This window comes from Euphorbia lathyris, chromosome 8 (genome assembly GCF_963576675.1).
Source record: "Euphorbia lathyris chromosome 8, ddEupLath1.1, whole genome shotgun sequence".
Taxonomy (NCBI): domain Eukaryota; kingdom Viridiplantae; phylum Streptophyta; class Magnoliopsida; order Malpighiales; family Euphorbiaceae; genus Euphorbia; species Euphorbia lathyris.
Genome location: NC_088917.1, coordinates 44,588,547 through 44,603,884, shown reverse-complemented (window position 1 = coordinate 44,603,884; position 15,338 = coordinate 44,588,547). Strand labels below are relative to the sequence as shown.

General features: G+C 38.8%; 1 long non-coding RNA gene across 12 annotated transcripts; it reads left to right on the top strand.

The window, feature by feature from the left end:
* Positions 1-9,808: 9,808 nt before the first annotated feature.
* On the top strand, positions 9,809-14,560 carry LOC136202782 (uncharacterized). 12 transcript variants are annotated; one of them, XR_010674587.1, is made up of 8 exons: positions 9,809-10,019; positions 10,908-10,999; positions 11,090-11,176; positions 11,252-11,310; positions 11,416-11,525; positions 11,817-12,757; positions 12,849-12,995; positions 14,274-14,560. It is a non-coding gene; the product is annotated as an uncharacterized lncRNA (long non-coding RNA). The 12 variants fall into 12 exon arrangements; XR_010674581.1 differs by having other exon boundaries at positions 10,885-10,999; XR_010674584.1 differs by having other exon boundaries at positions 9,809-10,033; positions 10,885-10,999.
* The last annotated feature ends 778 nt before the right edge of the window (positions 14,561-15,338 follow it).

The window sequence follows — 15,338 nt, the reverse complement described above, 5'->3', positions numbered from 1 at the left end:
AAGGATCGGTCGAATTAAGAAGTTTAAGTCTTGGTTCCGAAGCTAGAAAATTTATGAATAGTCGAGGTTTACACCTAGCAAAGGCAATGAGTCCAAACCCACAAGTTATCTCCATAATAAAAATTAAAAAGACAATAAAAACGGATTTTGAAAATTTTACGAGAGCTTGAAAGTACATAATTAAACCCAAAACCAATGTGAGGTACTTTGAATAATTTCTAAGGCCGAACCAGGATAAGTCTGCTGAGTAATTTCTGACTCTTTCTCTCAATATATATATGGTTCACACGCGTGCCCTTAAGGTCAGCTTCCAACTCAGCACTCTGATTACTCAGTGTCAGCTTATACAATTTATATCCTGAGTAATTTAAGCAAGCAACACATACATATATATATTGAGAGAAAGAGTCAGAAATTACTCAGCAGACTTATCCTGGTTCGGCCTCACCGCCTACGTCCAGTCCCCAAAATCATTCCGGGCTTTTTCAATCCACTACTGAGCTCTTTAAAGGTAGAGCACAAACCGTTTACAAAGCAATTGAGTATGCAAGAGTACCGTCCTCTATTCGTCTACTCAACCCTACTGAGCGCTATAACCAAACACTCAGATTTTCTCTACCGCTGAGTACTAAAACCGAGTACTCAGCACCACTCTCTCAATCTTTACAATTGATACAGATTTGTTCTTTCTAGATGAAGAACACTTTAGATGAATACAAATTCAATCTAGACTTTTACACAGAAATGGGATTTGGGTGTAAGTATTTGCTTTTTCTTGTTTGTATGTGCTTGTATGTATGCTTTTCTTTTTGTACTTCGGCAAAGGATCCAAGTGATGAACTTGTCCTTTTATAATGAAATCCAATGCTTCAATAATTTGAATTCGGATGTATCCGTTGAATTCAAACGGTCTTCTTGCGTCATTCACTGGTCAGCATACAGTTTTTCAGGCCAATCCTGTCGTCTGATTTGAGCAGGCATCAGGCTTGTCTTCTTCCGCCAGGTTTGTCTTCTAGCGCCAGTTTCGTCTTTTAGCCAAATGCTAGTTGACCCATGCATCTCGAAAATGTCTCTGGGCGTAATTCCAAGGCTTCTGTATTGGCGCAGACTCTTGTCGGATCTTGTCTTTTAGTAAACGGATCATTCGCGCTGACCTGACTCAGCTTGACTTTATTGACGTTGCCTTTGTTCTTTATTTATATCAGAGACTGAGTACCATTTCACTCAGTGTCTTCGGGCAGCTTCGTCTTCAAGTGTTTGTTCTGAAGAAGGCTTTTCTTCTATTATGCTGAGTCGTGTTCTACTCATCTTCTGTAGCTCATGCTGACTTCATCCTGTCTTACTTTTTTTTGTTTTTGTTCTCATTTATAATTATACTCAACATTGAACAAACTCATTAGTACAATTAAATCAAAGCACTTAAATTTAATTGTCTTAATCATGGGATTAACTTAAATAGTTTTGTCAAATCAAAATCATGTGGAATGGTGTTTCAACAAACTCCCCCATTTTGATGTTGGCAAAAATATTTAATTGGGGAACTCAGCATTGAGATTCCCCAAGATTGTACTTCCTTTTATTCTTCTGAAGTTACTCCCCCGTAAGGGTTGCATCTATTGACTCAATTTAACTTTAAACCTTCTATGAATTAATCGAGTGAAATTAAGACATGCCTTTACTGACTTAGTTCAATTCTAGACCTTCCAAGATCTAATTCAGATGAGCCTAGGTCAGCTTTCAGAAGATGGTCAATACTTGGAACATATAGTTATTACTCAATGTCGCATTTAAGTATCAGAGTTGTGTGCTGAGTAAATTTTACTTGTATATTGCTTACGTTCACAAGCTTTAACTTGTTGTTCAATGGATAGTTAAATATAACAGATCAACATATAAGCATAACAAGTAAGCATCGCACATAGATAAGTCAGTTTGGATAAAAGGATGCTTATATAGATAGTCAGCATAGCAAAATAGAACATGCCAAATATAAAGTTACAAGTCTAAGACTATTTCTAATCTATCTCTTTATGTTGACTTGAACTTGGTGGGATTTGCCTTTGTCCTTGGCAGTTCTTTGTTGCTGACTTGGATTACTTGGGTCAGCAGAAGTTGAACCAGGCTTCTGCTGAGTTCCGGCGGCATGCTTAGTTATCTCCCCCTGTTTCTGCTGAGTTCCAACAGCTTGCCTTTCTTTCTCCCCCGTTTTGCCAGCATCGAGAGTTGGAGGAGGATAGAAGGTTCCCTGTTGAACAGCACGAGTCAGTTTTGATGAGTACATTTGGAGTTGACTCGTACTCTCCCTGAGACCTTTGAAGACTTGCATGCCTTCGGACATAGTGGAAGCGGGGATCTTAATGTTGGCACTGAGCATACTTAACAGATACTCTTGAGATTTCCCGATCCAAGTTATGGATTCTGTCATCCGGGCATATGATTGATGATACATCCTGAGCAGGGCAGTGTCATATTATTGACATTGAGTGTTGGTTTGGCGAACCTGCTTAAGGGTAGATTGAATGCATTGCAGAATCTCATTTGTCTTCACTAGGTCAGTGTCCATTTCCTCTTTATTCAGATTGAGTAAGCGAATGGCTTCACCAATCTGTTCGATAGAACACTGAGAGGAGGAGGAGATTAGGTCACGAGCTCCGGTCAGCTCAGAGGTCAGCTGGGAAAAATGTTGATTAACCTCAGTAGAGGGTGCATATGTTGAGTTCACATCTGATAAGGCATTGAGTTGACCTTGGATGGCGTTCATATGATTCACCATCATCAGCTGGAGTTCGGCCATCTTTACTATTGACTCTTGCTTGGGCTGTTGAGATGTAAAAGATGTCATGACACTCATCAAGTCTTTAAGACCTTTGATTTCGGTGAGAAGTTGAGTGACAGAGGAGATTTGTGTTGGCTCAATATGAATAGACCCAGCAGCATCGACCTGAGTTTGATGAATGTCCTGAAGTAGAGCTTGAGCTGAGTCGATAATCTTCCTGCCAGACTCAGAAGCATTTAAGTAAGCATAGGATTCATCAGTTTGTGGTTCAGAGGCCGGAATCTTGTCAGCACCGGATGGAGGAGGGATTTGGTGCTGAGAAGTAGAGGTGCCAGCTTGGTCAGTAGCTGCACTGTTAGCCAGGTCAGCAGCAGGAGCTGATTGGTTGTCATTCTGCATTGAAGGAGTAAGAAGAGGTGCATCAGCAGAATTATTGACCTGCTCAGTATCAGCCTGAAGTTGAGGAGATTTTGAAGGTTGAGGCAATTCAGAACTGACTTGAGCAGGGATTTCCTTTGCCAACTCGTTGACTTGAGCAGCAAGGACTTCGAGCACTTGCTCGGCAAAAATAGGACCTTGAGGAGCTTTGGGGTCGTCTTGTTCCTCAGCTTGAGAAACAGAGGCTTGTTTTTCCTTTATTTGGTCCGGAGTGGGCTCAGTGACAGTTGAGAAGAATTGAAACTGAAGTTTGGTGAGGTCGGTGATTGGATCCCTTAGTGGAGACTCGTCCAGTAGGTTGATGAATTTTGGTTTCATAGCCTTACGTTTGAGCCGCTTGTCTGTGTTGTCCTTGTTTGTTTGAGGAGAGGGATCAGTAGCAATAGAGTCAAGGGACTCAGTGGCGGAGTTAGGACCAAGGTCAGCATCAAGGCCTTCCACAACCTTGTCCTTCATTGGTTGCTCAGCTTGGTTCTCAGTTTGCTCAGCAGTAACTTCCACACTTGGCTCAGCAGATCCTGTCTTATCAGCTTGAGACTGACCTCCAGTATTATCCAGTTCTTCCTCCTGGTCAGTAGGAGTCTTCTCAAGGTCAATTTCTTGACTTCGCACAAAGTGTGATTCAGGAGTGACCACGAAGTCAAGTGGGTTAGCTTCGATCGGTGTCAACCCAGAGGTTTTCTTCCTTTTCAGAGGCATTTCAGGGGTTTTCTCACTTTCTTCCTCAGGCTCAACTTGCCTTTTCTGTTTCTCCGCTGACTTAGGTTCCCCTTGAGCTTGCTTAGCAGCAACTCTCTTCGCACTAGAGATTATCCAAATCTTCTTTGGAGCTGTGTTAATATCTTTGGAGGAGGACTGGTAAGCTTTTCTCTTTTTATCCTGTCTGGTGTGGTCAGCGGGTTCTTTGACACCCAACACTTTCTTTCCTTTCTTGGTCAGCGCATCCTGTGTTGCTTCAACCATATTATCCCCTTCTTTATTTTCAGCAGGTTCCTCTTCAACCGCTGCCCCCTTTCCTTTCTTAGGCTTAATGGGTTGGTTATAGTCTAAGCCGAACAGCAGTGCCGCTGTGATTTCTGTACCCCAAATTTTAATTTCTTCAACTGTGCTCACCTGGTGGTCCTGAAGAATTTTTGTGATGAGGGAGCCCATCCTGAGTTTCCCGGTAATTCGTTGGAATGCGCCGATAAGAAAAATGGGCATGTTGAGTGGTATATAGTTCAGCATGTGCCAGATAAAGCACTTCTCAAAATTGGAAGCTGAGGAGAAGGCGTTGATCTTAGGGAATAGGAAGTTGGTCAGGATGTAATGAGCCATTTTCTGAGGCTGGCCCATGCAAGTGCTGGCTATTTCCCCTTTGTGGTCTTTTGGTTTGCAGAACTCAACAGGGTAGTCAATTTTAGAGTAGTCGTTCGTGGTCTTGAGTTCTGAACCTTTGGCCATCAGCTTTAGCAGAGTTGCGAGATACGACGGAGTGATCGTGATGTCCTTTTCTTTGACTTTGGTCACTAAGTGGTCAACATTATCCTCGTTAACCCTGAGATTTGCGTAAAATTCACTTACCAACTACGGGTAAGTGGTACCGGGGAGAGAGAATAGCTCGGTCCAGACATTTTTGGATATCCACTCGTAAAAGGGTTTCTCAGCCTCCACGAACCCTTTAGAGAACCAACGGCAACGGACAACTTCACACTTCTGTATGTTTTTGTAAACGGGGAGGAATACCTTCTCCTTAGGTTGCTTTTTCTTTTTCTTTGGTGGAGTTGCTTGGTCAGCTTGAGGGTTTTTGCTAGAGGTGCTGACCTTAGTTTGGTCTTGCTGACCATGTCCTTGAGACTCAATTGAAGTCTCCTCATAGTCATGCTTAGCAGGAGACGAAGGATTTTCATCGGAGCGATTATCGTCGTAATCGGCACCGGAGATGTTCTGAGAATCGTTAGACATGATTCTTTGAGAGATTTTGAGAGGATTTAGGATTTGAGAGAGAGAGAGAGAAATTGAATGCCAACGATTTCAAATGTAAAGAGGAATTAGTGGGAATTCATCCACTATTTATAGAAGTGTCGAGTTGATCTGATAGGTCGGAATGGCGGTTTCACCTCAAGTTGATCAATCGATTGTTATCCCTGGCATTTATGACACATTCAGCGCATGTGTTTTCTAATTATTGCGCTTACGTCATCCTAGGTGGCTACTTAATGCGCGTGCTAGCATTTATTGTGCAACTGGCTTCACTTAGTATCTAGAATACTAAACGTTTTTGACTTTCTGAGTGCTCAGTTTTACGTAGAAAGAATATTTGTATGCTTAGTAACTCAGCTTATGATAATCACTCAGTATATATGTCTACTCAGCATAAGGTGATTTTATATGATTCATATTAGCTCAGCATGCAATAGTTACTAATCACTCAGCATGTAAAAATCACTCATCATTCATTTAAGCGCAGAAAACTATTGAAGAGGATTAGACATACCGATAGCTTCCCTTAGTATGTTAAATTTCTCACGAGCCAAGGGCTTTGTAAAGATATCCGCAAGCTATTCATCTGTTGGAATGTAAGTCAGCTTGATCTCACCCTTGAGTAAATGGTCTCTGATGAAGTGATGCCTAATGCTAACATGCTTCATCCTGCTGTGTTGGATTGGATTTTTGGATAAGTCAATGGCACTCTTGTTGTCGCATTTGACTTCGATTGTTTCAGTTTGTACTCCATAATCCTCCAGCTGTTACTTAATCCATAGGACTTGTGCCACACAGCTTCCAACAGCAATGTACTCAGCTTCAGTTGTTGACAGGGCCACTGACGATTGCTTCTTGCTGAACCAAGATACTAGACAGCTTCCAAGGAAGTGACATCCTCCTGAAGTACTCTTACGCTCTAGCTTATCTCGTCCATAGTCAGCATCAGTGTATCCAATGAGTGTGAAGTCATTTGTATTTGGATACCATAAACCTGCATTAACTGAGCTCTGCAAATATCTAAAAATTATTTTCACAGCTATATAGTGAGATTCTCTGGGGTCAGCTTGTTATCTTGCGCAATAACATACTGAGTACTGAATGTTAGGCCTACTAGCAGTTAGATAAAGTAGAGAGCCAATCATACCTCGATATAACTTACTGTCTACTGACTTACCTTTCTCATCAGCGCAAAGCACCGTGTCAGTACCCATTGGGGTAGATATGGGCTTACATTCTTCCATATCGAATTTCTTCAATATTTCTTTGGCGTATTTAGACTGACTAATGAAGATGACGTTCTTCCCTTGCTTAATTTGAAGTCCAAGGAAGAAGTTGAGTTCGCCCATCATTGACATCTCGAACTCAGTTTGCATCTGTTTACTAAATTCTTTGCACATAGATTCATTAGTAGCACCAAAGATAATATCATCTACGTAAATTTGTGCCAACAGAGTATCTTTACCCTTTTTCTTAATGAATAAGGTTGTGTCAGCTTTGCCTCTGACATAGTTCCTGGTCAGCAGGAAACTGGTCAACCTTTCATACCAAGCACGTGGTGCTTGTTTCAGGCTGTACAGGGACTTTTTGAGTTTATAAACGTGGTTTGGAAATTTTGGATCTTCAAACCCTGGAGGCTGACTAACATATACCTCTTCGTTTATAAATCCATTAAGAAATGCACTCTTGACATCCATTTGAAATAGTTTGAAGTTCATGAAACTAGCATATGCATATAATATTCGTATAGCCTCTAACCTAGCAGCGGGAGCAAAGGTCTCACCGTAGTCAATGCCTTCTTGCTGACTATAGCCTTGAGCTACAAGTCGGGCTTTGTTCCTGACTACATTACCTTGTTCGTCTAGCTTATTTCTAAAGACCCACTTAGTTCCTATGGTCTTTTGATTCCTAGGTTTTGGTACTAAATCCCATACCTCATTTCTCTTGAATTGATCAAGCTCTTCTTGCATAGCGTTGATCCAGAATTCGTAGTGCTCAGCTTCGGTGAAATTCTTTGGTTCATGGACTGAGACGAACGCAACATTGCTAAGATATCTCCTGAGCTAATTTCTTGTCATCAGGTTGTTCTCAGCAGCATCAAGAATGGACTTCTCCTAATGTCCTCTTGGAATTTTGATCTCTTTGGGTAGTGTTGAGTTGTCAAGAGCAGGTGTTTCAATAATCTCTGTTGTTTTAGATTGGTCAGCAAAGGTAATTTCTGGTTCATTTTTACCTTTGGTCAGCCCGTGTGGTAATGACTCAGCAGCTTCATTTTGGTCAGTGGAAGCTGAGCCTGGGTCATCTTCGGCAGACTGACTTGACTTACCTGCAGGGTCAGTTTCATCGAACTCGATATGGACAGACTCTTCTACGACTTGAGTTCGTTTATTGAACACCCTATATGCTTTATTGTTAGTTGAGTACCCTAGAAAGATCGCTTCGTCAGCTTTAGAATCAAATTTGGCAAGGTTGTCTTTCGTATTGAGTATAAAGCATTTACAACCAAAAGCACGAAAGTATCCAATGTTGGGCTTTCGTCCTTTCCAAAGTTCATAGGGGGTTTTCTTAAGAATAGGTCTAACTAAAGCCCTATTGAGTATATAGCATGCTGTGTTGACAGCTTCACCCGAGAAATACTTTGGAAGCCTATTCTCACTTAGCATTGTCCTAGCTATTTCAACTAATGTTCTATTCTTCCTCTTAACTACCCCATTTTGTTGAGGAGTCCTATGGGCAGAAAAATTATGGTCAATGCCGCTAACTTCACAGAATTCATCAAACTGTTGGGTTTTGAATTCTCCGCCATTATCACTACGGATGTGAGCTAATTTTAAATCTTTGTCATTTTCAAGTTTTCTGATCAGTGTTGAGACCGTGGGTTTGTTCTTGAGACTCTGTTGAGGTCTCCGGATATTCCTGCTCAGCAGGAGATGGAGGATTGATGTCGGAGCGATTGTCATCGTATTCTTTGCCGGAGTTGTTCTAGGAATCGCTAGACATGGTGTTCTTGAGAACTTGAGAAGTGTAGAAGATTTGGGATTTTAGAGAGAGAGAAATCGAATGCCAAAGATTTCAAGTGTAAAGAGAAGTTAGTGGGAAATCGTCCACTATTTATAGTCGTTTTGAGTTGATCTGATAGGTCGGAATGACGGTTTCACCTCGAGTTAATCAATCGACCGTTATCTCTGGCATTAATGACACATTCGGCGCATGGTTTTCTAATTATTACGCTTACGTCATCCTAGGTGGCTACTTAAATGCGCGTGCTAGCATTAATTGTGCAAGTGGCTTTACTCAGTATCTAGAAAACTAAACGTTTAAAGTACTGAGTGCTCAGTTTTGCGTAGAAGGAATTTTAGCATGCTTAGTAACTCAGCTCATAGTAATCACTCAATATGTATGTCTACTCCGCATAAGGTGATTTTATATCATTCATATTAGCTCAGCATACGATAGTTACTTATTAAGCAATAATCACTTGACATATTATAATCACTCAATATTCATTTAGCGCAGAAAAGTTATTGAAGAGGATTAGACATACCGATAGCTTCCCTTAGTACGTTAAATTTCTCACGAGCCAAAGGCTTCGTAAAGATATCCGCAAGCTATTCATCTGTTGGAACATAGGTCAGCTTGATCTCACCCTTGAGTACACGGTCTCTGATGAAGTGATGCCTAATGCTGACATGCTTCATCCTGCTGTGTTGGATTGGATTTTTGGATAAGTCAATGGCACTCTTATTGTCGCATTTGACTTCGATTGTTTTTGTTTGTACTCCATAATCCTCCAGCTGTTGCTTAATCCATAGGACTTGTGCCACACAGCTTCCAGCAGCAATGTACTCAGCTTCTGTGGTTGATAGGGCAACTGATGACTGCTTCTTGCTGAACCAAGACACTAGACAGCTTCCAAGGAAATGACATCCTCCTGAAGTGCTTTTACGCTCCAGCTTGTCTCGTCCATAGTCAGCGTCAATATATCCAATGAGTGTGAAGTCATTTGTGTTTGGATACCATAAACCTGCATTTACTGAGCTCTGCAAATATCTAAAAATTCTTTTCACAACTATATAGTGAGATTTCCTGGGGCCAGCTTGATATCTCGCACAGTAACATACTGAGTACTGAATGTCAGGCCTACTAGTAGTTAGATAAAGTAGAGAGCCAATCATACCTCGATATACACTAGTACAGAAATGGCCTATGGCCTCGCCTTATTAGCTACGGTTGTTTGAAAAACCGTGGCTACAGGTAATTGGGGTCGGTTATTTAAAAATCTGACTCAAATAATGCATTATTAGGGTCGGTTTTTTTGAAAAAACCGACTTTAAATGTGATTTTTAAAATGGCGTGCGGTTTGGACAGTTATTGGTGTCGGTTCTTCTTAAACCGAGACCAATGACCCAATAATCAGTGTCGGTTTAAATGTAAACCGAGGCCAATGAACCAGTAATTAGCGTCGGTTTAGCTAGAACCGATGTCAATTACTGGGGTTAACGGTGTCGGTTCATAAACAACCGACGCCAATTACTCTTTAGAGTCGGTTAATTAAATAACCGACTCTAAAAACCGATTTAAGAACCGTAGTTGTTATTCTGCTCCTTTCTCTTTCTTTCCTTTGCGCAACCTAGCTAATATTATAGAGCAGCTTTCTCCTCCTTTCTCTCATTTGCGCAAAAACTACCATGTCCGTGTCCATGTTCATTCTTATGGTTTCGTTTATGATTCATATGATAGGTGAGACTTATGAGTTCTCAGCCCCACCGTTCTTCGATTTCAGAGTAGGCGAATAGGAAGAAGATATGCATAAAGCCCATCTCTGGTTCGACAAGGGTCTCAGGTATTTCCCTTCTTGTACGTTTTCCTTCGGCTTCTCCTTCTCCTTCTTCTCAATCTCACCTTTATGTCTGTTTGGATGCTAATATATGCTATCGATTTGTTCTGAAACTTAGGGTTTCTGCGTAGTTCTATATTGAGTATTAGATTGAAAATTAAAGCATCTAAGGTGGAACCTGTTGAGGCGATTTGTTCTAAAACTTCTGATTTTTGCATAGTTCTACAGTATGGATCCACTATCATACATTTCTAGAAAGATTGTAGTTCTATATAGGGTTTGTCGAGGTTGTCAGAACTAAATCCTTTGATTAGGCAGTTTCACAAGAATGAATGCAATTTGCAATCCTGTTGACCTCTGTTGAATCATAAGCATATATTTTGTTCTTTTCTGAATCTATTGTTAATTAGAATATGAAAAGATTGGCATCTTTTACTTTTGGATTCAATTTCTCGTAATTTGGCTAGTATGTGTCAGTGATAATTGTAAGGGCTATATAATGCAGTGATAATTGTAAGGGCTATATAATGCCCATGTATACTCGTTCTGTTTAAAGAAACTGGAGGTGAATAGTCTAGGTCTACATTATAGATTTCTTTGCTTATGTCCTTTAACTGAGTTGAGAAATCTTCAGTTAAAGGACATAAGCCAGAGAAAATGACTCCTTTTTTGGCTAGTAGCATAGAAGCTTCTCAGTTGAAGGAAACATGTGTTAGATTCTCTTCATTGTCATGTAATTCTTCCAAGATGCCTAGTATAGAAGGATCATGGTTGAGATCCAGAAGAGGGAATCAAATGATTGTTGCTGCAAGTCCTCCCACAGAGGATGCAGTGATTGCTACTGAACCACTTACTAAAGAGGATCTTGTAGGATACCTTGTGTCTGGCTGCAAGACTAAAGAAAAATGGAGGTACAGACATGAGCAATTAAATACATGCATCACTTTGTTAAGATATCAAATGCTTGGCTTCGAGAGATTATGCAGGTGCTTTTCTGTCATGATTAGTTTGTTAACTGGTAATCGCAGTTTCACGAGTTTGAAGATTGAAATTAACTTGGGTTTTGGATTTTGAAGGAGGCTATTAAATGTATGCGTCACTCAAGGAGAATTACTTTGACTTCAGAAGATGTGTATAACGCTCTTACTTTAAGAAATGTCGAGGTCAGTTATTATTTTGTTTGGGGCTGGGGAACTTGCTTTGTGTAATTAGTTATTTATTTTTCTTTCTTGCTGCAGCCAGTGTATGGCTTGGCCTCCCGGGGCATAAGGATTTGTATTACATTGACGATAAACATGTGAGTTGAAAGATGTAAAAAAATGTTGGAGTTTTGTTAAAATTGTGACCATTACGCTTGCCTATAATTTTTGTTTTCATTTGCTCTTGGATTTGATGTTTGTAGGTGATTGAGGCGCCTTTACATAAAAGCTCCTCTTGATACGTCAATTACAATTCACTGGCTCGCAATTGAAGGTGTTCAACCTGCAATTCCTGAAAATGCTCCAGTTGAAGGTATGTCGCAATGCTCGAATTTACTATCAGCAAAATGGCATTAGTTCTTTTTAAAAAAAATTTGTTCTGGTTTAAATTTATGTTGTTATTATGCCTTAAATTACATGAATTTAAGCAAGATAGTCTTCCTGTTGATGTTAAATTACCTGTCAAGCATGTATTGTCAAGGGAACTTCAAGTAAATGCTATGTACCTTGTTTTCTTTCTCCACCTTTCATCATAGGTTTAAAAAATAATAATTAAATAGCAAAAACCTTTTCTTTAGTTATATATTTATTTATTTATTTGCAGTTGTACTTTGACAAAATTACTGAGCTTACCCTGAAGAAGTCTGATTCTAAACTCTTCAAACAAGCTTTAGTTAGCTTGGCAACAGACTCTGGTCTGCATCCTTTACTTCCTTACTTCACATATTTGATTACTAATGAGGTAGTGTACATGACTGTTTGAATAATTTTCGTGTGGCACGAAGCCTTCTTCAAAATCCACACATACATGTAGAACCTTATGTAAGTTCATTGACTTATTGAATCGAGATGTAGATGTTAATTCATAAAAAATCTCATGAAGTATCAAAGTCATTCTTTTTTATGTTTTTTGGATTTGCTATTTTTATACCCTGTGCTTAGGTGGTTGAGAGTTTCCTGAACTGATATACAATAGTGAAGTGCTTGATTTTCCTTCCATCTAATTTACTTTCCTGTCATTTCTTCAGCTACATCAATTAATGCCATCATTATTACCTGCCTAGTTGCTAAAAGGTTGGGGAATCTATTTTTTTGACAATCACTGGGAGCTTAGAAACTTCACAGCGAACCTGGTTGCTTCAATTTGCAAAAGGAAAGAATTTTGTTCCTTATGTTTTGTTGTGACTGTGTGAGCACCTTGTGAATACCTTGCTCCTCTCATGTGTTTTCAATTCTATTATATCTTCCATTTACAAGGATTTCACATTGGATGTATCCTTTCAGTTTTTGAGCTCTGCATTAACAAGGAATCACTCGGAATTACTTCCTTCCGATCAGAGTTGGGGTTTTTAATATATTCATCAATATGTTTTTAGAGTGTTTGATTCATCTCTCTCCATTTCAATTGTGTAGATTCAGAAACGCACTAGTGACCATGTCATTGTGGATGTAAATTACCTACCAGCATTCAAGGAATTGCCAAATGATATGTGCATTCCTGCTTTTTGGGAAGCTATTAAAAGCAAGTTTGAATTAAGAGAGAAGGTAAAATTTCCTTAAGTGAGTTTACACTTGATCATTTTAGGGACAAGAATTTGGAAGTACTGAACCCTTTTCACTCTGATTTCCTCTACAGGGCTTGAATGATCTCAAGAAATAGCGAACTAAATCACAGTCTGACAATAATGACAACCCTCATACAAACAACAAAAATAAAGATACTGAACCCTCAAGAAGGAGATACTCATCAAAGCAGGATTACCAGCTTCCTACGGTTGCCACAGTAAGTATTTAGTCTAAATAGTTGTATGTTAATTTGATAGTCCATAGACTCAATATTTAATGATATTCAGAGCACACTTTCAGCTCACCACGGAGAAATAGCTCTAATTTAGAGCACACTTTCAGCATACTTGAAAATATCTAAGCATTTCTGTGTTTATTTTTTGTTCAGTTTTCTAAACTAAACTGATCTCAACCATGTCATAAGGTTACAGTGTTCTTTTTTACCTATTACAAATTAAGATTTGTATGTGGTGGTAGGATGACTCTAATTGAAAGGTGCATGTTGTTATTTGATAATTTAGTATAAAGATTCCGTCCTTACTGGAAGTTGCATTATTGGGTGATTCATTCTAAGTTATTGAGTGAACAAAGTTGATATCAATTTCTTTGTACATGACAAATCCTATTTATTTATCTCTTCCCATCTGATTGTCAAGATGTTGATATTCTATTTGAATTGTTATTGTCAGGCTTATTGAATATTTCGGAAATAAGCTGAGATTTTAGTTAATGTTGGGATTTCACTATAGAGTTATTGTAAAGTTGCATCTCCTAATTAGTATTAGGATGAAATTATTGTGAAAATTTAGATAATTCAGTTGATACTTTAATAGGGTAAGTGCAGTAAGTGTAATTGCTCTTATCTTGAAATTTTATCATTTTTAGAAACAAAAGAGAGCAATTTTCATATATGCCGATATGGTTGAGATTGTGTTTTTTTACTTTCATGTTATAGGATTGAGAAATTGGTAATATCAATTCCTAAAACTTATGTTTTTCTTGGATGCTTTATAGCTTATTTGTTTTTAAGGGATAAAGTACTAAAATAGGCCTATGGTTTTTGAGAAAATATCAATTTAGGCTCCAGCTACAAAATAGCACCAATATAGGCTTAACGTTTAAAAAATGTACCAATTTAGGCCTTGATGACGGAACGAGACACGTCATTGATATTGCTACGTTAAGTTCTGTCAATTATACGTGGAGGGAGAAATCAAAACTTAACCGTGTAATAGGAATGACGTGTCCAATCCGTTATCGAGGCCTAAATTGATATCTTTTTTAAACATTAAGCTTATATTGGCGCTATTTTGTACGTAGAGTCTAAATTAGTACTAACTCTAAAACCATAGGCATATTTTGGTACCTTATCCCTTTTTTTTTTTTAATGGTTGAATATGCTAATAATTTGATTGTGGTAAGCTAATATTAGTTGTGGTGAAACTACTCTTGATTAATGCTAGCATGGTTTTAACTGTAATTAGTCCATTTTCAGGGAAATTACAGTAGTGATAATTAATGTCATCTGAGAATATGTCGAAGGTCAAGACAACAGAGAAGGCTGGATTTCAACACTGCAGTTATGTTTAACATTCTGTTGTAGAGAGTATGAGAGTAGTAACGAGTATATGTCAGTTTTTTTTTTTTTTTTTTTTTGTGTTCCCAGTTAATTTCTGTAATATACAACAGGTTGTTACTTGAAAATACAACGAATTTGTGAATATTGAATCAAAGCTTGTATATATGTAACAAGTTAATTAATTATACTATATTTTTTGTACATTTTTATTGATTTTGCATTTAATTTCAGTAACACAACAAAATAGAGCAGGTTTAATTTGAATCTGCTGATGTAAAATTGTTAAAAGACAATAACATTAGATTTTAATATACTTGACATTAGCCATAGTTGTAGAACAACCGACTCTAATGATTAGAGCATTGGAGTCGGTCGTTAGAACAATCGACTCTAATGCTCTTACCATTAGCCACGGTTCTTCTACAACCGACTCTAATGATCAGAGCATTAAGGTCGATTGTTAAGAAAGACCGTGGCTAAAGAACCCTTTAGCCACGGTTTTTTGTAACAACCGTGGTCAAAACATAGGGCATTAAAGTCAGTTATACGTAAAAACTGACTCTAATACCCTTTTGGCCACGGTCGAACAACCGTGGTTAAAGACGCCAAGCATTTGCCATGCCCCCCTTTGGTCATGGTCGTACAACCGTGGCTAATGACGGTAAACGATCGTGGCCATAGGCCATTTCTGTACTAGTGATAACTTGTTGTCTACTGACTTACCTTTCTCATCAGCACAAAACACAGTGTCAGTACCCATTGGGGTAGATATGGGCTTACATTCTTCCATATCAAATTTCTTCAATATTTCTTTGGCATACTTGGTCTGACTAATGAAGATGCTATTCTTTCCTTGCTTAATTTGAAGTCCAAGGAAGAAGTTGAGTTTGCCCATCATTGACATCTCAAACTCAGTTTGCATCTGTTTGCTAAATTTCTTGCAGATAGATTCATTAGTAGCACCAAAGATAATATCATCTA